This window comes from Filicampus tigris, chromosome 5 (assembly GCF_054856515.1).
Source record: "Filicampus tigris isolate MCC_2025a chromosome 5, RoL_Ftig_1.0, whole genome shotgun sequence".
Classification (NCBI taxonomy): Eukaryota; Metazoa; Chordata; class Actinopteri; order Syngnathiformes; family Syngnathidae; genus Filicampus; species Filicampus tigris.
The window spans coordinates 13,183,786-13,209,121 of NC_141221.1; the positions used below are offsets into that span (position 1 = coordinate 13,183,786).

At 38.5% G+C, this 25,336-nt stretch overlaps 1 long non-coding RNA gene across 1 annotated transcript; it reads left to right on the forward strand.

Moving 5' to 3' along the window:
• The first annotated feature begins 566 nt into the window (after positions 1–566).
• LOC147147337 (uncharacterized) lies at positions 567–24,380 on the forward strand. The gene is made up of 3 exons (XR_015086923.1): positions 567–727; positions 3,052–3,089; positions 23,600–24,380. It is a non-coding gene; the product is annotated as an uncharacterized LOC147147337 (long non-coding RNA).
• Positions 24,381–25,336: the final 956 nt, after the last annotated feature.

Here is a 25,336-nt window from a genome sequence, read left to right on the forward strand (position 1 = left end):
GCTATAGTATCAAAAACAGGATCAAATATCAAAAGGTTGCACATGGTTTGAAAAATACACCATCACAATACACAAGGTCTTTTGAAGACACTTTCCTGTTTTTATTGGGTGATTGTTGTTTGCCTCTAAATATTATGCCAGTAGTTTTGCCTCAACTAAAAAATCTTTCATGTGATAGCAAATGTCCGTTTTCTGTAGTTAATAGAGGCTACAGTGGGAGAGGGATGATCCATCTAACATTTTTGCTGTTTGCACAATATTTTTGTGTTATTAAAACACGACGCACTTGGCGTGTCTGTGCTCCTCACGTTTCAGTGTTGCCTTCACAGCCATGTCAAGCATCACACACGTTGGATCATAAGGCTTCTCCTACAGTGAAAATTGTACTCTATTGTTTCCACAAGTGCATTGCAGCAGCCACTTTGTTGTGCATTTTGAAATAGTGTTTATTCCCTTCCCCTAACCCCGCAGTCACAGTCTTTTTATGTGCAACATCTGCTGTCTGCGTGAGGCGGGAATCTGCCAATTGTTGCTCTGCAGTGAAGCAACGACCTAGATAGGAGAGCCATCGCATCGACAGCCTCACGCACTGTATGTGGTTAATCACTTTGCGTTCTCTGTCCTCTGATTGGGTAGTCAGAGCGAAACGTATTCAGAGAAACCTGACTAGCAAAACACATCTGTTGTAACCTGCACCAATGAATACAATGATTAATCAGCATCGTTGGTGAGTATGATGTATTTTATTGAAAGTTTTTGCTTTTGTCATTTTATCAAATGTTAATTCTGAATTGCTCCGGATGATTGCTCCACGTGTGCTTTCCTTTTATATTGTGCTTTCGCACAGTATTGATGGTTTCTATAATCGCAACATAATAGTGGTAGCAATTAAAAGATGGATTAAGTCGGGTAATCGTTGTTTTGTTTTGTTACTTCAGGCACGGGTGGACCGGCCAGGGCGTCTCTCAATGAATCAGTTCTTTGATATCTTTCACTACAAATAACCTTTTTACTTCCCTTCAGTTACTCGGATTTTGGACATTCAGCAGAGGTTTTCTTTGAATTCGTTTCAGTCGGCTTTTCAGCAAATGCATGTTTAGCGGTGGGTGAGGCTTTGCTTAACGGCGAATTTTACTTGACATCTGACTAAAACCTAGGGGACAACAAATACAGTCCCTGTAAGGTTTAAAATGTCTTGTAAATTAGACACAAAACAGAAAAGAGTGTTGTTATTAACTTTGTCAAATTCAAATGATTTTTTTTAAGTATATGAAATAAGACTTCAATAATCATAAGAAATCAAGCTATTCTCTCTGCTCTCCGATTCCGTGGGCATGTCCGCTGATTGTGCAAATAGAGAACAATAAACCACGAATATAAACAAAGGCGCTTATTTAGTTGGGGGAGGAGCGACTCATACGACTCATTATTTTCAAACATGTATCCAAGAAGTGTATTTAGAACCAAATCTCTGAATTCACTGTACTTCAAGTATTTTCACATATTTCAGCAACTCAATCTTCTGTGGGAATGCAGACAATAATTAGCACTGTAACTTTTAACGGACTCATCTACAAATGCTCCTTAATTAATGCTTCTTAAAGCTTGTCTGGGACAAAGCAGAGCACATCCAGTAATGCTCTAAACTTGAACACATTTCAAAATCTGTGATGACAACATTCATTTTCCACAAACAGTTGAAATCTGGAACATCACAATAACACTCAGCATTTGCGCTAAATTTAGTGTCACTTATCATATGGACTAAATTTGTCTTCATGGCGCTTTGTCACAATCAGTATTGAGGGCAAGCAAGTTTTGTGTGATATCGCTGCTTATCTTGTTTGTGTCGTCTATGGGGAGGTGTTTTTTTTGGCAGAACTGGGCCAATCTTGTGCCTTCTGCTCACCTAATGAAAACGCTGCAAATGTTATTTTGGGTTTACTTGTCAGACATATAGCGCATTCAAATGGGGACGAAAATTACCATGAAAGCCACCAGAGACTGTTAAAGTCCCTCTTCATTCATTACTGAGGTGATCTTGACAGTCGCAGTACAAATGGGTTCTTCAACAGAATGCCAATGCAGTGATAAAATAGAGCACAATTGAAGTGCACACATTAAGAAAACCCTTGTTCGGGGAAGGAACTATCAAGGGCATCTTGGGCAGAATCAGTGGGTTTTATGCATTATTTCAAGTAACCTTCACTGCACAGCACGTCCATACTCTGCAAGGTAATTTAGACTACATCTTTTCCCTGATGTCTCCAAGATAAGTCGCAATTTCTGTGAGAATCTCTGCCAATCAGCTCATAATAAATACCTTTAAGGGCTTAGTGAGCACTGCGGCCTCGGTTATCTCGACTTAAATTTAACCAGTTAATGGTTAGATGTATGAAACAGGGGAGGAGCCATGGGCCCGGGTGTGCACAGGCGCACCAAGATTGATAGACCCAGTGCGATTCATCAAAAAATATATACTTTTAAATTGTTTGTATTATTAGGATTATTAATTTTCTAATTTGTGGTTTTTTTTCTTTTTTTTTTAGAATATTAAGAATGGCATAATTTTGGTTGTCTAAGGAAGCTTTATTTGAATACACGATGTGTCGGGACAGGACACATCGTGCTCATTGAGAGAAATATTCAGGCCCACCTTGGTTTTTCCAGGCCCATACATTAGCCACGTTCTGGCCCAAGTCAAGCCAAAAAAATAAAAAATAAGAATAAATCTCTAATATCCAGTCTTTCACAAGTATTTTCTGTAGCACTGGAACCGTCCCTGAATTGTGTGGTGGACACCCTGGACTGGTCATCAATCAAAGAGTATGTAAACAAAAAACTATTCATACCAATGGACAATAAATTTAGAGTCCTCAGTGAGACTTAGAAACATGATTTGGAGAAATGATGGATATTAGCCCATATTAACCACACAACTGAAAACTCCCCCTTAGACACGGTAATGACATGTCGAGAATTTCCCTAAAAGGGACCACTACGAGAAGGCTTGTTGTCTTCAAGTTCTTGCTTTGCATTGTTTTTTTCTAGGTTCAGTTGGCTGAAAACAAAGCTTCCATTCAGTGCTGGTAGGTAAGATATTCGTTATTCATTTTAATTGTCAATTGTTGAAAAGATATCTTTGCTTGGCCATTGTCCTGATTTATGTTCTTTAGGGGTGGCCTCCATATTCCTTCTTGATTATGCTCTTTTATCCACCAGCTCCATATAATGTCCACATCAGCAACTCTTTGTTGTACTTATCATGTCATGTTCTGAATTAGGACCTCAATTCTGTAGTACAATTGTGACAATCAAAGCTGTATGAAGGAGACGTCAAGTGTGACACTTGATAGGATGTCTGTGCTTCAAGGCAGGCTGAGATGGATGAGAGTCTGCAGATGATGTTATAGCTCCTCACTGATGGGATTTAAAGGTGGTAAAAACATTGCTGTAGAATGTAGGAAAGATGCATGAGTTTTACTGAGTGTCAAGTGCAAGGTGAAGGTCCCGGATCAGTGTCCCAGCAACCCAAACATAGTTGTTTATGCGGGAATCAAATTAAAAAAAATCTTTATAGTATTATATCTTATGCACCCCCATGAACTAAACACGATATTCGGATCAATATTGCGTATAACGAATATTAATTAATAAAAGAACTAAAGTAAATACACCTGTTTTTATCCAACTCAGGGGGATTTTGTCACTTGCTGTCGACTGAAAATGACATACAGTGCCAAAGGGCCCAGGTTGCAAACATCATGGCCACAGATTCCAGGTTTGGTCATGTAATGAGCCCTCTGAGGCACTCTGATGTTATTTTCAGTTGCGTCAAAATGGCAGCACCCTGAGATGGATAAAAACGGATGGATTTTTCTGCTTAGTTCACATTTCATTATTAAGTGTATTATTAACCAGAACACCATGTATAGGTTTGTGGGGGCGTATAGAACAAATTGTAAAGAACATTTTTTACTTGACTTCCTCTTTGAGGCGGGTCAATTGTCGACAGAAAATAATTAAAGTTATTTTTTTTCCCCCACAGCATAAATGTGCAATCAAAGAACTAACTTAACTCATTCTGCCATTGGGTATAAAATTGTATGAAGTTTCTACATTAAAAAAAACAACAACAACTTGTTTTCCTACTTATTCTCCTATGAGGCCCCAAAAACTAAAATAATAATATTAATAATAATAATAATAATTCAATGCTCTGATGATCCAATATTTTATTCAGTGGTTTCCACAACCTTTGAAAAGAAACAAATCTCGTCTGTTGTCTTTTGTTGATCCCGGAGGCGTCTGAATTCCAGTCATGTATGTTAAATCTTTAACTGGTCACATAAAAATGCGTAATGTTACCAAACCTCTTTGGACCCAATTAAACTCAAATACTACAAGCAAATCCCCCTCAGGTAGTAAGAGTGTAGTGTAGATAGAGATTTAAAAAGAGATTTAAAAAGAGCAACGTTTCATTTCATTTGAGAGCTTTAGTACAATCTCAAAGATCATTTTGGCAAGCTCCGACTGTCAACACTTTGACCTCCTCCTAGGGATCAACATCACAATCTGAAGCTGCTCGTCATCGCCATGCGTCGACACGGCGAGGTCGTTGGCCGTGTCCGTGATACCACTAATACGTCGTTGGCCCCGGAAAGTTGAACAAAGCAACATTATGTTGTAATGGAATACGTTTCTGAGCATTTAAGTGAAATTATAGTGGTAATCTAGCCTGGCACACTTGATAATGTTTCAAAGCACACTGGACGGCAATCGCTGATCTAGAGGACAAACATGCTATCTAATTCATGATCACCACCTCAAGGGCATTTTGGTGTGTGAGAGATTGAATTGCAGGGTCACTGCAATGGAGTCTGTAGCTCATTTACTGATAACACACACTTGTATTACTATATTGCTCTTATCTGCATCTCCTATTAAGATATTTCGATATTTAGAAGATATTTATAATTACACAAAATATGTCTATTTCAATCATTCCTAATGTGCTTTCCTGATGTATGAAAATGTGGAATTTCCGGCACTAAATAATGTGACACTGTCACAAGTTTTGGTTGAGTTGTTTCTTTTCAACCCATTATTATTATTATTATTATTATTATTATTATTATTATCATTGTTGTTGTTATTATTATATGCAAATGAGCCCACAACCCTAAGTGAGAGACAGCTAAACACATCTCATAACCTCTCACAAAACCATTTGCATGATCTTTTTTCTATTTTTTTTTTTAATCAATATGAGAAGGTGTGGGAAGCCGATGAGCCATTTGGGTGCAACGTTTCACTTGAGAGAGCCTTTCATACCCACCGCCTTCCATCTCTCTACACAAATGTTGTGCTGCATTACAGTCAAAGCAGGTGACTCAGTAGCTTTATCAAAAAGGAAAAGCTTTCTTGAAATTTTCATTTTACTGAGATGTGGTCCCTGGATTAGGGTAAACAACAGCTATATTGCTGTTTTCACAGATTTGATGGAAAGTTGCTTCAGAAAATACCAACTCCAAACCAACATTTGGTGTATTTTGATTTTAAAAAGTTGACGTCACGTCATTGACGCATGTCACAAATGTGACTGTGAAAACTATCACCACAAATGGCCTCTTTATTCTATATCAAGTGGGATTAAATCAAAGTCAAATATCAACACTGAGCAAAATGGTAAATATGATTATGAAAGATAGAATACACATGATCACAAAGACAAATTTTATCAAATAACACGCTGTGGACTATGAATGTCTTTTTTTTATTATTGTTTATTAACCATCTAATTTATTATTACACACCCTGTAAATAGCAGATCATTTTTCGAGACAAAATTACAAATGAATAAAATGGTATAAATTGAAGAAAACACATTTGAAGAGGCTAGCATTTTACTAGTATGTGTACAAATACCACATTTTGACAATGAGTGAGTGGTTCTGATGAGGTTACCAAAGGCACTTTAGAGCAGTGATTCTCAACCAGTGTGCCGTGGCACATTAGTGTGATCATCAGGTGTGCCGTGGTAAATTATCCAATGTCAATTATTTTGTCCAAAAATATATATTTCTAATTTTAAAAAAAGTTTTGTTAAGATATTTATGTATCATACAGTACAGTACCAGGCACAGCAATACAATGTTCTTCCACTAGATGACAGAAGGAACATAATGACACTTTTTGTGAATCGTTATGCTAAGTGGTGTGCCGTGAGATTTTTTTTCCAATGTGAAATATGTGCCTTGGCTCAATATAGGTTGAGAAACATTGCTTTAGAGTGATATTGACCCAGATGAGGAATTGATGTTTCTTTTTTCAATTTGATTCACCAAAGACATGGCCCCATTTCGTTTACACATTTGCACTTTCTGCTCATTGATGAACTTGTTGCTAGCCTGTGATAAGAGAAACCAAATCATCAATATGACAATCCTTCACTTTCGGCATCAGCGGATATGTGCTCTCTTCTGAGTGAGCTTTTTTTAGTCAATGTGAATACATCCAACCGCATGTCTCCATAGTAAATAAAAAAAAAAAAATGATGGAGAAAACAGCTTGGCACCTTTCCTTGTCCCTCTCTTCCAATCAAAAATCTGGAACTGGCAAAGTGAAACTCAACACATATAAACGAAGCCTGAGCTCATAAAGTGAAAGCAGGTGGATGATAAGGAAGGACACGTACGGCAGGTTGTGACTTGGAAAAAGAAATCATTTTGATACCACCAACCTAACCTCAGCGTGTTCCGCCCGCATTCGACACTAATGAGGAGTCTCCACGCTGTATTCAACCCTACTCTCGATGTACAGGATACCTGATATGACTGATTTGTCTTGAGATGAATGTTCACTTGGATTGAGGAATCACTCCTGCAGAGTGAATCAGATCATTGGAGGGGCCTCCGCAAAAGCGCAGCCTAATAATATTCGGAGAGCCGAAATCCACTATAAATCCTGAAATGGTGGCATATGTCCCCTGTAGCTATCCTTGCTGGCTCTCATCTGCTGAGGTCGGGACATCTACCATAACCACTTTATGTTGGCTTGAGGCTCAAACATCCACAGGAACGATGATGCCAGTAGTTTCGCTTGGACAGGTGAGCTCTCTTGGCTGCACCCATGGAGTCATTAAACTGAAGGATTTCCATCTTCCTGTTGGTAAGACTGCACTTTTTGGTTTAGCGCTGGGCTCTAAATCACGCGGAACTTAAAGTTCAATCAGAAACATAATCAGAAACAGTATGTTTGATGAGAATCTTTCCAACAAACAGTTTCACTGGCAGTGTAGTGGTTCACTGGCCCGACTGGTGTCGAGGCAGGGCGGGTTCAGTTTCCACTCAATGGCTGTCTGCCAATTTCAACCTCTTTATTGGGAAAACGGGTAAACATGTAGCAGTCGAGAGAGAGGACAATCACTTTGAGAATAGAATTGATTAAAAACCTGCAGACAAGGCGGCGTTCAATTATAACCAGGATGGATACTGCTAAGAATTGTTCTCCTTAAGCAAGGTCATATACGCACACGAACAGGCCTGTATAATCTGACCCGTTCACCCCCCCCCCCCTTCCCATTATGTCAGAATTTCATAGCTAATGTGTTGAAAAAACTATTATATTGGTATGTGTATAAGTGTTCGTCCACTTAAAATAAGACTTCTAGGTTTCATTATTCTGCTACGTTTTCATGATGCATTTTAATGTGATAAGCAGCCATAATGTGAAGAAACTGTAAGATAGTAGGACATACAAATAGAAACTGTATCTGTCGTATTCTGTATTCCTATGTGAATGTTTTGCTTTATTTGTTTGTTGTATGCTTTTCACAATGAAGGGACCAGGTTCCTACTGTGACTCCTGGTGTTTGACTAAGCTGTATTGCTGTCCTTTGCTTTCGCGACATGTTTACAAAAGCATGTAAACATTTTTTTGTATTTCACTCTGGGCTTAGAGTGGATACAAAGAGTATGACGCCACATCGCTCACTGTTTTATGTTTCATGCTGGAGGGCTCAAACAGAGAACCTTTTTGCTGCCCTGCTGCTACGTGTGATACATCTTGTTCAACAACATAATTTAGTCAACATTTTTCTCATCCCGTTTTTATGCATTAATGCATGCTCTGAAGTCAAAACTTAATTAATATTTGCTGCAGAACATCATTTTAAATGACTGTAATTAATCAGCGAAAGTCATCTGTACATATCATTGAAGGGAAGTCAACCCAAACATATTTTTTTTCAAGAATATTGTCTATGCAGGCCCACTAGTTCAAACAAGGCACTATGATTAATATGAAATATGAGTTAAGCAGCAAAATCCAACCGTTTTTAGCCATATCAAGGAGGGGCCATTTTGTCACTTCTGCCGACTAAAAATGACATCCAGACCCTCAAGGCTCAGATAACAACCGATCATGGCTCACCTGTTTTCTGAAGCTTAACTGAGCTGAGCTTCAGTCGACTGAAGTGACAAAATGGCCGTCCCCAGTGATGACTAGAAACGGGTGGATTTTGTTACTTAACTCACCTGTAGCTGTTATGAAATGCGCTATATAAATAAAATTGTATTATATTGTATTGTATTGTATATTTCACAAGCACAATATTAATCAGAATGCTGTTTCAACTAGTGGGCCTGCATAGAACATAATCTTAAAAATCTATGTTTGGGTTGACTACTGCTTTAAGTCTCATTCTGACTAACATGCAGTCCTGACCCGCTGACCTGAGAGGTTTGTAATACACATTTCTACACAAAGTCATTCTCTAGTTCATGCATAAACACATATCCATGATGTGAGAGGAAATATTATGAAGCATGAAAACTGGTCGTCATGAAACCTCATTTAGTTTTTAATGAGATATTTGCATGAGGCGAGCAGCTCCACAAACCGATCCCAGTATTACCAACACCATTGCCGTTAGCTAATTGTCAAAACGCCATGCGCTCACATATATCTCATTACTCTGATGGTTGCTGCTGAAGTAGCCTGAAAATTGTGGGCTCCGATTTCCTTAGCAGGCATGCAATAAGAGCCTCCTCTGAGGTCTGATAATGTTTCTACGGATTAATGACATTTTAATTAATGAGACATTTGGCTTGTCTGTCTTCGGTGAAAACAGCAGTTAGTGCACTTTCACATCTTTGGGTATTGTCTATTAAAAGACTTTAATTTCTATCAACATCTTAGTTTAATTTTAGTGCTATCAAGTAATTAAACATTTTAAACGAATTAATCGCAAAATGTTCCATAATTGATCGCGATTGATCGTATTTTTCAACAACAATTTTTTACAAAGCTTGGAACCGATATTTAGGTGAGTAAAATCTTGGAATTAATCTGGAAAAAAAAAAGTATATTTTGATTCAAAGACTGTTCTAATAGCGTTTTTGATCCTTGAATACAATTATTTTTCTGTGAAATACAACTGTTGAACGATACACCAAAGACGTACAACTAATATGGTATTTGAATTTGACTTTGCAAAGTGTACAAATCATTTTGGATTTCTCCAAAGAGCCGTCGAGTAAATTTTAAAGTAAAACTACGTAAAGGTCTGTCTTTCGACAGTGACTCTCGAAGTTTAGCTGCAAAGTGAGCAGAGGTCAGCTGCCATAGGAAGTCAATAAAACTGAGTTAACTGAGTTAATTTTTTTAATGCGTTATAACATTTAAATTAATCTCCTTCGTTAATGCTTTAATTTTGATAGGCCTACTGAATTTATATCAAAAAGTAACTTTTAAACAATTTGCTAATGTGCATGTTTTAGCAATAACAACATATTCAGTTCTTTGTCATTCCACATGATCCTTTAATAGCCACTGCGTTCTGTCACAGTCTTTGAGAGGCCAACGGGCAGGTGAAGGGTAACGGGTACTCCAAAACAAATATATCCACTCAAAAAACAAACAAACAAGGCACATGGAATTAGCAAAATACTAAATTAGACTGTAACATGATTTGATTAACTTGACAATAACATGCAACATCAACATCAACAATGAACTGACAAAGGCTGTAAGAAACCAGGGAAATAAATACAAAGAGAACTGACAACGAGGTATACCTTGCAAGACGCGAGTGGCTGTATGGAGCTGATTAGTTAACACAAGGAACTGGGATATGCAGTTTTTGGCTGTGTGTGTGTGTGTTAGTTAGTTTGTTTGTTTGTTCTTAAGGGAGCATCCCCAGATTCCAGAGCCATCTCACGGCTATGGGGAAGAAACTATTCCTCAGGTGCGTTGTCCTGTTCTGACTGCTCCGCATCCTCTTTCCCAGAGGAAGAGTGGGAAGCAGTCTGTGTAATGTGCGGAATCCTTCCTTATGCAAGTGGCACACTTGTTACAGTGACAGTAGTTTCCTCCGGATGTGGAGGCGTTGGCATGCCTGCCTAATCAGACCGCAGGTTTTGGTTGAGGTTGATGCTCAGGTGCTTGATTAAAATGGGAAGCCTCTTCCACAACCACTCCACTAACCCTAACCCTGTGAGGACGTTTGTTCCTCCTGAAGTCCAAGCCTATCCCTAACCCACTTTACAATAATATGTTCTATGCGCCTCCACTAGTCTAAAAATGGCATTCTGATTAATATTGCATTTGTGGAATATGAGTTAAGCAGCAAAATCCACCCATTTTTAGCCATTTTGCCACTTTCTGTCAACTGAAAATGACATCACAGTTGCTCAGGGCTCAGGTAACAACCAATCGCAGCTCACCTGTTTTCTGAAGCGCAGCCATAATTATCAGAGCAACTGTGATGTCATTTTCAGTCAACAGCAGAGATGTAAACTCCAGGTCCAGAAGGTAAAAAAACCTTCTACGTTTGGCTTTAGCCACAGCTGCTTCTACTCAACGGGCAGTTGAATGAGTTCTGTTTAGTAGAAGAAGAAGCACCTGTGACTCAAGACAAACTGTGGCAGAGCTTTTATGCATTTTATTTATTTATTTTTATTTCCCATTTTACTACATAACTCATATTCCACAAACACAATATCAATCAGAATGCAGTGTTTAGACTAGTCGGGCTGCATAGAACATATTGCTCTAAATAAAAATTTGGGGTTGACCTCTGATTTAATGATTTACGTTTTGGGCTGAGCAGTCATAAGTCAACATAATGAAGCGAATGGGGCTCAACGCACAGCCCTGAGGAGAGCCACTGTTGAGAGTTATGACGGAGGAGGAAATTATGTGGATCCTGACAGTCTGCGGTCAGTTGTTAAATTGTCGTACTGCATTGAAATGACCCTGACAAAAGGAAATGCAGGGCTCAAGAGTTTTGTCATAGGGGATATGACAATTAAATAATGATGATGAATAATTCCTTACAAAGCTCCAAACTGGCACTCATTTGCGACAGCTTTTCTTTCTGGCATTTCAAAAATGTCCCCTTAAAATTAAATGACAATTACATGTTCATGTCTCACTATGATACAGGCAACAGTATATGTTGATGTCACGCTCGGATGATGAGTTACAGGCTATTGGGTATGTTGCTTGTGAGACAACACTAGATGTAGTGTTACTGTTGTTACATTTGGAATTAGATTCCCAGGTCCACATTACTGCATTGGGTGTTGGATTGCCTCTTATCTGTTCATTATCATTTTCCTTAACCTGAAAACATTTCGCTCATCTCCCTTTCAGCATCACTGAGAGGAAAGCAACGCTTAGAAGTGTTGCGGCATCTAGCTACTGATACGGCAAATGTGGCCAAGGAGGTCCAAGCTGTCAGCAGAGCAAGTTGTTTCATTTGCACATGAAAAAACAAGATGAGACGGAAACCACATTTGCGTGAAAATAATGCTTGTGAAAACACAATCTGATCGAGCAAAGCAATCCGCAAAATGTCATTCCTTTAAGACAACGCAGGGGTTATAATTTTAATTGAAAAGGGAGATGATCTAGGAAAAAAACATCATAGATAAGTTGCACATTTTTTGAGTGCTGTCTTTCAATTTTGCTCGTGTTTTTTTTTTTTTCGTTTTTTTCCATACACTTTTTCATCACTTATTTACATCTTGTTTTTGGCCAGCGCTGCTCTGGAATTAGAGTGATGCATTTGGAATAACTATGAGCTTGTGTCGAATGATCACAATTTACCAAAAAGCTGGAGGCCGGTTTCAGCATGTGTGTCCCAGTTGGCTAGTTCTCGCTGGAAGAAAAAGTAGCTTGTCTCCTTGAAAGTACGTTGGCAGAAGTACTTCACACGACGTAGTACTATAATTTGTTTGATCTGTATGGTTGTTGAGTGGGCCAAGTGCAAACGATAACTGAAAACAATACGATGATGAATCAAATGTATTGTAAAACTTTAAAATGCTGCAACAACGAAAATTTCCCCACTGTGGGATCAATAAAGGCATTCTTATCTTATCTTATCTTATCTTATTATGGAATATTGGGAGTGCAGAACAAAGGACGCAGTATGGATGAAAGTTTTCTTTTGCACCAATCTGTGCGCGCGTTCATTTTCCCAAGCAAATGCGGTAATACATTCATTCTCACCTACAGTTGAATACTTCAATACGCACTCTTCCGATTTTAACAGGAGTTGCTAAATCGGTGTGGGCGACAGCACAGAGGACACACGTCGTTCATAGTGCACAAAATGAGAAAAACGCTAACAAGCGAACAGCGCTAGCCTGTGCTGCATTAGCATGCCAAGCCACAGCATCCTTTGAAGCAGTAATGAGGAGAAATGGCCGAGTTATGAGGAGAAGCCAAGTGGGGGGGGTGAAGGCCACCAATTCACCTCAACTGGCGCCAGAGATAAGAGACTGATTAAGATTAAGAACTTGCAGCCTGTTGAAAGACTAATCAAGAGACACCGTGCACACTTCCTAATGTCAGTAGTTGCTACAAGAGCCTTTTGAAGCCGGTGCAGTACATCCCTCTTGTGTGTCGTATATTTGTGTGCATGCATGAGCTAATATTCTGCCTTTTTTTATTACTCTTATAGAGACTGTCTCTTTATAGGTCTTACCTCAGCCTCGAGCTTCCCGAGATTCTCTGTTTACATTCATTAGCTCTCTTATTTAAAGCGCAACTCAAGCCAAACGTATATATTTTTTCAGAATATGTTCTATGCTGGCTCACTAGTCCAAACACGGCATTTGGATTAATATTGCGTTTGTGGAATATGAGAAATCCACCCGTTTATAGCTAGCTCAGGGGGTGGCCGTTTTGTCACTTCTGTCGACTGAAGATGACATTGAAGTTGTTCAGGACTCAGATTACGACCAATCATGGCTCAGTTTTAGAAAACAGGTGAACCGTGTTTGGCTCTGAATTGTCCCTAGGTTGTTTGTCTTTGTGTGCTATGCGAATGGCTAGCAAACAATTCAGGGTGTACCCCGCCTATTGCCCATAGACAGCTGATAGGCACCCGCCCGCCCGCGACCCTTGTGAGGATAAGCACTTTGGATAATGGATGGAAGGATGGAGTTTGTAGCTATATAAACTCTGTAAAAGTGTTCAAATGAACTGCGCGAGTCAGTTCAACACAGGACTTTTTGCTGTGCGCAGAGTTGCTACGATTTTTGTGAGCTTCACTCATAAGTCAATGAAGAAAAAATACAGGTATTTCATATGCCAGTCACTAAGAAAATTGCACCCAAAACAATATAATAAGACAATCCCATTAATACATTTTGGCACTCTGTATGTAAAAAAATAAAATAAAAAAAAATACATGCTGAAAACAGTTCAGACTGCTCGATCTGGTGTGGCACTCTTCCCTCTACCGCTGGGAGTAATAAGCCCAAACGACATTTGGCCGATCTGATATCTCCGTTTGACTGCAAATTAAAATATATCACCATTATTCCTGTAAAACCAACCGTGAACAGTGAACGAGATGCCAGTTCCTGCAGTGACCTAATCTGAAGCATTAATCTTTCGCAGTTAATAAAGACTATCATCAACAACTTTGAAGATGATGAATGTACTTTACTTGAGGCGTCTCTCCCAACCACAGTGGAGGACAGATGTGACCCTGCGATGAGTTCTCCGAGGGGGATCTTTAGTCAACGGGCTGGTGAAAACATTATACAACCAAGTTCTTTAAAACATAAACGCTTGTGTTACCGTTTGTAGAACAGCCGTCTGAGTTTGTTTTTTTTTTTAATTGCAAAGGAGCCATCATGGTGCAGCAAAGGCTGAGGGAGTTGCAGCTTATGGTGGGTGGTAAGCTCCCACTGTGGACTTAGTGAGCAATTCTGTAGTGCCTTGTGTTATGGGTTTACTTTATAATATCGTATAATACTGTAATGAACTGCATTATGTTATTGTTTTTCTTGGAGGGTTTATAACGAGCCTGTCTTGTTCTGTTGTGCTGGGTTCTGATATTCTGAGTGTCTTGAGTGGATCACTGCGGCTGGTCTGTGAGGAGCTGGTTGGACCCGAGAGAGAGGGAGACTTGCATATCATCGCTGTCCTGTGACAAACACGTATGTCCACTTGTTTTTATTTTTTTTATTTTCACATTAAAGTGACGACTGTAACGCGGAAACACCATTCATGTAAAACTAAGAAAAATGAAAAAAGAAAAATGGAGATGAGTGTTTTTCACAGGACAGCGACGATATGCTAGCAAGGTGCTAGCAAGCAGTCATGGACTGCCTGAAGTGGAGAGTTCATGGACGTCACTTAAATGTGTTGTTTTCTCCCTGGAGCTGATTTGCCAGGTTTCTTTTATGGCCATATTCAATTGCTGTTTGTTACGTTATTAATATTGCATTTGTGGAATACGAGTTATGCGGCTAAATGCACCTATTTTTAGCCGTCTCAGGGGGCGGCCATTTTGCCACTTTCTGTCGACTGAAAATGACATCAAAGTTGCTCAGGGCTCAGGTAACGCCCAATCACTGCTCACCTGCTTTCTGAAGCCGAGTCATGATTGGTTGTTTCTTGGGCCGTGAGCAACTGTGATGTCATTTTCAGTGGACAGCAAGCAAAATTGTGTCATTTTTAACCCAATTGTTTTTAGAGTGTAATATTGTAAAGACATTCTTGGGGTTGACTTTTTTCACTTCAACCCATTGAAGCCTGAAGCCCCTCGTGAGACAGGAAGTCTAAAACCTACGGTCGTCTTTGGAGTCACCCTTGAAAACCTGACATTTCACCATACGATGAAACGATTAAACATTGATTTGGTTTCACCATCATAACGGCCCTCCGAGTAAAGCCTTAAATACAGTTGCTTACGATAATAACGGAATAAATAAGGGATAAAAAAATAAAACAGCTTTCACATTTTTGATAAACACTTGGGCTTTTTACATTATTGTATTATAATGTCATTTATTATAGGGATACCCGGAGAGTAAAGTATATATTTTTAAGTGGCACTTAGTGTAAAACGTTTGAAAGCCACTGCTCTATTGACGTCAGATTAGAACCATTTAAATATATTCCTTTCATTTGGCCTCAAAAGGTCTTCAGCTGCTTTCATAATCTCAAAAAGCTTCAGGTTCTTCTCCATCTGCACACAAGTCTCATCGGTTTCCTTTTTACATTGCTATACACCTCACAATTCATCGTGTTACTTTTATCAACCGTCACATCATCAATAAACACAAGCGAGCCTGTTCCATTAGCAGTTGTGCATGCCCCTGCCGTGACCTTGTTTCCGCTGTTTGACGCAAGACGAGCTGTTCTCAGAAAAGGAGAAATAATATCGATCTTCTACAGAGGATTCCTGGCTTCTGCTGATGCTGTGATGATTTTTTTTTTCTTTGTAAAGGAAAATTATTCGTTTATCTTAGTGCAAAATACTGCAAAAGCAACTCAAGACTTTCAGAAAGAAGAAAATGTTGTTGTTGAAAATATTCACCTGTCAAGTAAGTGGCTTGATACCAACCTAATATATCCCCAAGGAGGAAACTCATAATTTGTTGACCGCCAAGGGCTCCAAATTCATGTCAGTGTTGTGCAAAGGGGGGGGGGGGGCAAGTGGGCGCTGACGGCGGGCAACCAAGCCAGGGTTGATAGCCCATAGTGAAAAAAGTTCACCAGTCCTAACCATAACCACCATCCACAAAGCCCCACCCCACCCCACCACACCACCACCCAACTCCCATACGTGTCTGGACCTAACAGTAGCTGCAACCTTTCTTCTGCATATGTTTTCACCCCCCCCACCCCCTGGCATGTTCATGTCAGTGTGATAATTTCAAAGTCAACCATGCCTCTCTTTTCTCGCGTGTGAATGTCTTAATGTTCCATCCAGTTGTCCCTTCCTGTCTTCTACATAATGCATGGCTGTCACCTGTGCTCTGTCTTTGCAGCCAACTCTGCGTCAAAGAGTCTTCTGACCTTCAGAGAATTTCTCATCCAAGCTGGATACATAGTCACACAATATAAAACCGCACACAGATACACGATAGTCTGACGACTGCTTGAAATTATTCATGTCGTTTTGTGTTTGTTGTTTTAGCTCTCTCTTTTTTTTTTTTACTTACACTGCTGATTCATGCGCAACCAACCATGTGTCTGAAATTCTAATTTCTACAGTACTTGACCTTATTATAACTACTCTTAATTGGTCCCATTGGTCAGAAAAGACAAATACACCAGGTTGTGTCAAGAAATCTCTTCAATATGTACACTGGTTTTACTCCCTGAATTCTAAGTGACACTTTGTTTTCCCCTACATGTTAACTGATGCAAGACTGATTTTGTTGTATAATTCATACCACATGCAAATTAGCTTGTTTGGCATGTGCTAAAGCATCAAAAGAACAGAACACTCACAGACTCCAAGCATGACTTTTGGTGGTGATGCTGTGAAAATAAAACTCTGATGAATGAAATGAACCCTAATAACCTGTAATAAACAGACACGCTCAAACTTTTTATACCAGGTATGGTACCACCTTAAAAAAAAATATATAAATAAATAAAATAAAAGCTCTTCAAATATATTACCAAAACTAAAACGGAGCTTTTATTCCGAAAAGAAAACAGTATATTTAATATTTTTGTAAACCAGTCTAACATTATGACCAGTTTGGAGCTTAACACTGTGCTTAAATATGAGAAAATAATACAAGTGTCCTTAGATAATGATTCCATTTAAAAAAAAGTACCTGAAGGAAAATAGTGATCAAATAATTAAATGATTATGTATTGCACTTTAAAACTCATTCATGGCGAGACATTTTCAGACCCTATTGTACCCTAATGTATGAAAAAAAATGAAAAATGTTCCTGGGATTGAATGGCTAAATTGTGAAAAATCCATCAATGGCAGTGAATGAGTTGAGTTAAATGCAGCTGAACTGTACTCAACAAATGTGCTGTGCTGGATTGGAAGGCCACTGTAGCAGTGAGTACAGATTGATTTTTTTTGTTGGTTTTTTTGGTCAGTTTTTTTTTTTTTTTTACGCACCCCTACAGAGTACCACAGTTTGAGAATCACTGAACTAAAAGAAAGTAAACATAGATTTGTTATGTTCTTTTCTGTATATATGGAAACACTTTGTAAAATATCCACCATCAAGCTGTTTCAACAGCACCAAGAAATAACATGTTTTAATGTCTTTTCAATTGCTGCTTTATTAGGCACATACTGATTTAAATGATAGGTTCCCTGCTAGCCTCAGTGCTGGCTGAACGCTCCGAATGGTCTTTCCAGTGGGTGCTGTGGAGCCAAACACATGCATTATTGTATGCAGCTCAAGCAGGGATGCTCAATGGCACACATGGATAATTGGTAAAATCTCACAGCCTCCAGCCATGAATTGCGTTTCTCAACAAATGAGCCTCTGAAGAAAGAATCTTATTACAGCACTCATCATCTGGGCTATTAAAATCTTCAGTCCACTTATTTCACATGCATATGATACCTTATGCTTTGGTAGAATGCTTTATTTATTTTACCGATTTGCTTGTTTTCCTTATTAACCGACTAATGCTCAGTCTTCACGCATGACTGACGGATTAGCTCGCACCAACATACAATCCATTTCTTTCTCAGTGCTCTCACAGACAGAAAAGCTAAGATACATTAAGGTGCTATCATAACACAAGACATCGTGGGAAATATGCAGGAATCGCAGTCGAGTAGGGATGTAAAGATTCACTCAAGCCTCACTTCGATCCTATTTCGATTTTCAGTTCCCGATTTTCGATTGTTTTTTTAAGTCGCTACCATGCTTGTCTCTGTGCGCAAGTGTGATGCTTCAGCATCCACAAACGCAATACACAATGATGTTTGGCGCAAGCGCATAATTTGATCTACACATTCAAAATGTGCTATGCATCTGGAATGGAAAAAACTTTCAAGACTAGGAGGAACATCATTTTTTAGCACTCTAATTTTGCATATTCTAATGACCTAGGTATGTTATGTCATTTGTTTTGTTTTTCGGTTCAGGGCTTGTGAGTGCTGAGATGTCCGAGTTCATAAACCAAACATTCTCTGAGTCTTGACCTGATCGATTCATCGATTTAAACATTTTTTCATTTGTGGGGTGTGGAAAAATATTTTCATTTATTGTTTTTTCATTTTTTCATTTTGAGTAGTTTAAATCGATTTTAAGTCGATTAATTAATTGTTACATCCTTACAGTCGTCATTTTCTGAATCTGTTTAATTCAATTGTGATTGAAACTAACGGTGTCTTCTACTTTTACTTTTACTGTGTTTGAAAATTCCATAGATACAGTGAAACTTTTGAAGTTGGAAACTAAATGACACATGCAAGACTGAGTAAATCTTATGAGACCTCGGTTCAGCCAGCATCAAAAGATTTAATCTTTTCTTCGGCTTTATGTGGCTTTGTTGTAAAACTCATTACAAACGAGTTTTAGATGAGCTTTACAATTCCACAGAATCATGTGTTTTTGTTTTTCTCAATTGCTTTGGTACATTTCTCACATCAGAATTGAAGTTTTCAAAACAATAAGTGCATTCCTCAAAACAATTTGTACAAAATCAAAACATCATGGTTACCTTGCAAAAGCCATTTTCTTTCTCAAATCCTCAATACAGCTCTCAAAAGTAAATATCTGCATCATTGAACATGTCAGTGCCAACAGTATGTAACTCTTTGTGTCATTGAGTACAGATAGGACAATCAAATTCCTTAGTCACGTTGTCAATATAATAGAGGTATCTTCTGATGTAAACTGCCGCTTCAGTTTTGATGACAATTATTCAAAATTGAAAAATACACCTTCGTCGAATAGGTTAAGCGCCAATCAGTCGTTTCCAAGAGACTAAGCACCTACACATTTTACTCTCTCTATTTGCACTATAATTTGGTGACAAATCATCTCATTGGAATACAGAAAGGAAAAGACATCACTGCAGAGCACAAAGAAAGAACTAATTTAAAAAAAGTAGAAATGTGAAGATAGGACAATCTCTTTAGGGAAAATTGTACATCCAATGCTTTAGGAATTACAGTGTCCTACACCTTTTGGGTCACAAATTCTCCTCCACATCACAGCAATTCTCTTCACTTGCTGTGAGCAATTACAGAAAACTGGTTGATCATTGGTTGGTCTACTGTTTCACACATGTCCCTTCATTAGAAAAAGTTAAGATTCGCCTGGGAAAAAAAATCTAATGGAAATGTATAGAAATATGCTGGACTTATTATGACAACTTGTTTACGATGAACTAATGCCAAAATGGTTTGGGGTGTGAGACAATTCAACAGAAACTCATTATAATACATTTTGATAAACATGAACATGACATAAGCACCTGATAATGTAGGAAACAACAGACAATTGTACCTAATCATTTGCATGCATGTAGCAAAGCACTTGACACTTTTTCAAAGAAATTAGATGTTTTTGTGTACAAGTGACCCAATGATGTGAAGATTGAACAAGTAGTTTTGAGAAATTCTGATCTGATGTGTACCATAGCAACTGAAATAAACGGTGATACCCAAGAACAATTTGGTTCTTATTTGGTGATAAAGTGGTCTGTAGTAAGCTGATTACATTCAAAGCAGTGTTTGTATCTATCTAATTAATGTGATATGTGATATCTGACACAGATTGGAAAGTGGAGCAAGCCATTTTTGCCTCACAGACAGGTTTATTCTCTTCCATTGAGTGTTATTTTATGAAGCGAAATTAGCTACCTAGCCAGCCAGACAGCCGGATAGCTAGCTAGCTAGCCAGCTAGCTAGCTAGCTAGCCAGCTAGCTAGCTAGATAGATAGATAGATAGATAGATAGATAGATAGATAGATAGATAGATAGATAGATAGATAGATAGATAGATAGATAGATAGATACGCCGGGAGTTGAAATAAACACCAAGAAATATTCTAAACTCCTACAGGTCCATTTGTCATAAAGATGCTGCTCCTATTGGTTCCCTGTGGCCCTATTTTTTCCACTCATCACCCCCACTTTCTGGCTCAGTGTCCCCTAATGCATCCCATTAAGTCGCTCATCTTCCAGTGCAGTCAACTGTGACAATAAATGGATAATGACTCATATGTAAATACTTTCTTGTTCAGGCTGATGTATTTCGTTTTACTCTCCGACAAAAGACATTTAGAGCTGTGCCTCTCTTTTTTCTTTTCTTTCTTTTTTTTACAGCTAAAGTTTCCAAGACAACCCTAGTACAAAAATAATGATACAGTTTGTACGTTAACAAATCAAATTTGATGCTAGTTGCTTCTATTAATGTAAGTAAGTAAATAAATGAATAAATAAATAAATAAATAAATAAATAAATAAATAAACATTTAAAAAGATATACAGTAGTTGATTGGTTAGCAACCCTATTATTTTGTGACAATGTTTTGTGTCTGTAGACATGACAGTGAGTAACCATGGTCAAAAGTCACCTTTAAAGTGAGGAAATGATGGGTGATCAATTTTTAATTTCATACTCTGCCCTCAAAAATCCTTGACAGAATTAACCATAATAGTAGTTTTCATTAAATAGCATTCCTCCTATTGTGGAGACGTTCCTTTCATCAAAGCTATCAAGAACGAATTTTGACACAGACTGATTGTGGTTCTTGCTCGTTATTTTCTTTACATCAATTTGATTCCAATTCAAACTCAATTTTAGGACCATGATTACATTAGTAACTTCTTGTAGGAATCACCAATTGATTTTAAGAGGGAAACCTTTTATTTGTGGTCCCCCCCATGGCCTTCCTGAGATGCCTCTAAGCTATTAAGCAGCAGGACACCTCAGGTCATGTGAAACAAGCTGCATGGTTATTCTCTTAGTGCGGCCAAAAATAGCTAAATCATCCTTCACGCTTCAATCTGCTGCAGCGCCCCCTCCCAATGATTTCTGCTTCAATGATGTCATCCTTTTCTGCATTTAAAGACACATTTTTATTCTGCATTGGGATTGTATTCCTTTCTGCTTTATTTAATTGGGCTTCCTTATGTGGCCAAAGGTGTCTGGAGAGACAATTGATTTTATTGAACAATTCAATCACAGATTGGACAAGGCACCTGAGTCGCAATTCCTAATCTTACCAACACAAATTGACACTTTTATGCTTTTATTCTTCCAGCGTGCCAAGCAAGGTCCACAGAGGGATGCTTGGATGTGTCGGCGACCTCTAACCTCACTTGACTTTCCAGTTCACTCTATAAGAAAAAACATTTTACGCCGGGTGTGAATCCCAGCATTTCGCAGTGCAATTACCCACTAATTCACTGTTGCTGAAAGTGAACGTCAATAATGTTAACCTGGCTTTACCCAAAGGCCATTCCCAAATGCATGGCATGCTTGTCTGAGAACAGGTTTGACCTTTATTTGAATAGAACATGTCCACTACACCTGATCGGATTCTTTCACATTGACCTGGTGTCTTTGCTTCTGGCCGTGCTGCAAAATGTTCAATAATGCAGGCTGGGGTGGTAGAGAAGTTGCTGGTGGAGGTGCTTTAAGAGCGTTCTTCAATACCACTTCACTCATTCCCCAACAAACAGGGAAAGGTGAAAGGGCCAGGTAAGAAAATGAACATTTTCACACACTCCAACAGAGAAGAGAACGTTGGAATGTTGTCCAAGCGCAGTATGCAACGGCTCTGGAATAACCTTTACTTGCACCACCAAAAGCATTCCAGAAAAGACAAAAGGCTAACAGCCTAAAAGCTTCATAACATGGTTAACCTTTCTACTGTTAAACTGAACGAACTGTTGGGAGTACATCATTAACTTTGATGGCACGTCGTGAACGTGTGACTATGAGGGGCTGTCAGGGACATCATTTTGTATTACCGCTCTCACATGCACAATTAAAACGCTCTTTTGCACACTACAGAAATTGTCCAAATCGTGTACAGACTCCTAAAACATGTTAGTATAGTTTAGAGTGCATTTCATTATATTATATGATTGTATTGAAGTATCGAGGGTGAGAGTTTCAGTCGTGTGTGGAACTGTTTCAGCTGTATGTGTGTGACATAATTTCTATTGGATGGTTCTCATTTGTTTGTGTGAGAGCATTTCAGTGGTGTATGTGGGTGAAAAAAAATCCATAATGTTTGAGAGTGTTTTATTAGTGTGTGAACGTGTTTCGGTTGTAAATAAGTTTCAGTGCTATGGATATGAGAAGACTTGAGAACATTACAGTGGTGTGTATGAGAGCATGTGTGAGAGTGTTTCAGGAGTTTGTTAAAGTGTTTCCCTTTGGGAGTATTTCAGTTGCTCGTATGAGTGTTTCTGTAGTTTGTATGAGAATGCTTCAGTTGGGTTTGAGAGTGTTTTAGTTGTTTATGAGTGTTTCAATATTTCAAAAGCATTTCAGTAGTGTATATCACAATATTTCACAAATGTGTGAGTGTTTCCGTAGTTTGTATGAGGGCATTTCAGCTGTTTATATGAGTGTTTCCATAGTATATGTGAAAGCGTTTCAGCAATGTATATGATCATGTTTTCGTAGTACTCTGTGTGAGAGTTTCAGTTTGTGTATGAGAGCATTTCAGTTGTATGAATGTGACTGTAGCGTGTATGAATATGTTTTAGTGCTGTGTGTGTGAGAGAGCATTTCAGTAGTGTGTGGGCGTGTGTGTGCGTGTGTGCGTGAATGTTTCAGTATAGTGTATGAAACATGAGAGCCTTTCAGTAGTTTGAATGAGTGTTTCAGTACTGGGTGTGAGAGCCTTTCAGCAGTGTGTGTGTGATCATGTTTACATAGTGTTTGAGAGTGTGTCCGATGTGTGTCCAAATGATGTGCCCGAAAGTGTTTGAGTAGTGTGAGCGTTTCAGTAGTGTCTGAGTTTCATTAGTCCGGATGAGAGTCTTTCAGTTGTGTGTGTCTGACGTAATCGTGAATTTTGTCCCTTACAGCCCCATCGTGATATGACTCTCATTAAAAAAATATATAATAATATAGATAATAATAATACAGTTGTGGGGTTTATCCTTTAGATTAGGGAGTGGATTTTACTCATTTATTTCCGTCAGAATTATACTTGCGCTTAGAGTGTCGGTTTTACTGTGAAAATATACAAATATGTCCCTCCTTATCTATTGCATAATCTATTGTTATCCCTCCCTTTTTTTCTAACCAACAAATTAATGGACAATTAGTTTTGAAATCCAGGTCCATCCATCCATCTTCTTCCACTTATGCACTTGCAGGAGCAACAGCTGAAGCCACTTTGTCCGGCACTTCCAGGGGGATCCCGAGGCATTTCCAGTCCAGTCTCCTCCCGGTGGGAGGTCGCCTGGAACACATCAGCAGGGAGGCGTTCAGGAGGCTTCCTAACTAGAGACCCGAGCCAGCTCATCTGGCTCCTCTCAATGCGGCGGAGCAGACTCTCTCTAAGGGAGAGAAACAATGGAGGTAAAAAAATTAATTAAAAAAAAAAACAGTGGAAAGCTGACATTCATGTACTGTATGTCCGAGTGCCCTATTATAAAATTGATATTCTAGCAAAAATGAAAAAAAATTCACAAATCACAAATTCATCAAAATTTTCAAAACAATTGCGGTATATATTTTCGGGGAAAAAGGAAAAGAAGAAATGGGGCAAATAAAATGACATGACTGCTCTCAGGATTTGCTGACATCTCACAAGTTGCAGTGTGTTCACAGTACAAGATCGCTTTGACCCAAAATATTTCTCACAGATTATAAGTGTAAATCTTAAAAAAATGTAACACCTGATATACATATACTTGTGTTAAAAAATATTACTAGCAATACGTAAAAAAAAAAAAAAAAATCTTTCTCTTGCGCTCTCTCTCCCTCTCCCTCCATGGGCTAGCCTAGTGCACAAAGTAACTCACACCAGTGTTTTATTTGTTTCATGTTATGTGAAATGTGTTTTTGAATAAATACTTTACAATTAAATTCCTTTTTTTTAATGCTAAGTCGATTTTATTGTTATCCTAATTACAGTAGCATGGGTGCAAATTAATGCTAATGTTAACGTTTTTTGCTTGGGAGTCCAAGTTGTGTTAGCTGCTATGCTAACTGTTGAGTACTAGCAGTGTTCCTTCCATACGTTTGAGTGACACACTCCACTCCAGCTGAAAACATGAAAAAATAAATAGAAGAGTGTTACCAATGCAATTGGTGATGTCATTTTCTGCTGTGTCGTAGCTCACTTTTTTCCTCTTCCTTTAGGTGCCTAAAAATCTTTTAGTATCAGGGTTGCATGTATGTTGGGGGACAAAGCATCACAGCATAATTAATACTGTTCAAAATGTGTCTGTGATCATGTAAAATGTTTGAACAATTATAAGGAAAATCCTTCAAAAAAAAAGCTGATTTCAAACTTTAACCTAACTTGTGCTTGGTATGTGAGTTGGTAATCAAGAGTGAGTGACAAGAGAAAAAAGACACCTTAGAGAGTGCTCAAAGATTGTTAGGTATTTGAAATCACATTTATGAAACAGTTTTAGTACCGCTGCAGGTATTTGGGTTTTAAATTTCAAATGAATGACTTTTCAGTCATTCAAACGGTGGGGTGTAATGGGTCAGAAGTGAAATGAGTTCATTTGACACTTTACAGAGTGCAGTGGCAGCATCCAACCTCACTGCACCCTACCTTAACCTGAACACATTTTAGTAGGGAGGAAAGTGAAATGCGTGACCAATGGTGCTATCTAGTGGTCAATACCTCATACTGCACTTAACTTCATTTACTGATCCTTTCATCTACTGTAAGCTGCAGCATAGCTTTCAATGCTGATTATGTGTTAATAATAACAATAATAATGTATCACCTTTATATAGGACTTTTCATAATGCTGCAAGACTTCACAATTGTATTTTGTAATTTTATACAACTCATAATAATATTGGTTGTTTGCTTTATGCAAGATGCTCAGGGTGGTACAGCTATATGATATCACAACTCCACAATACAA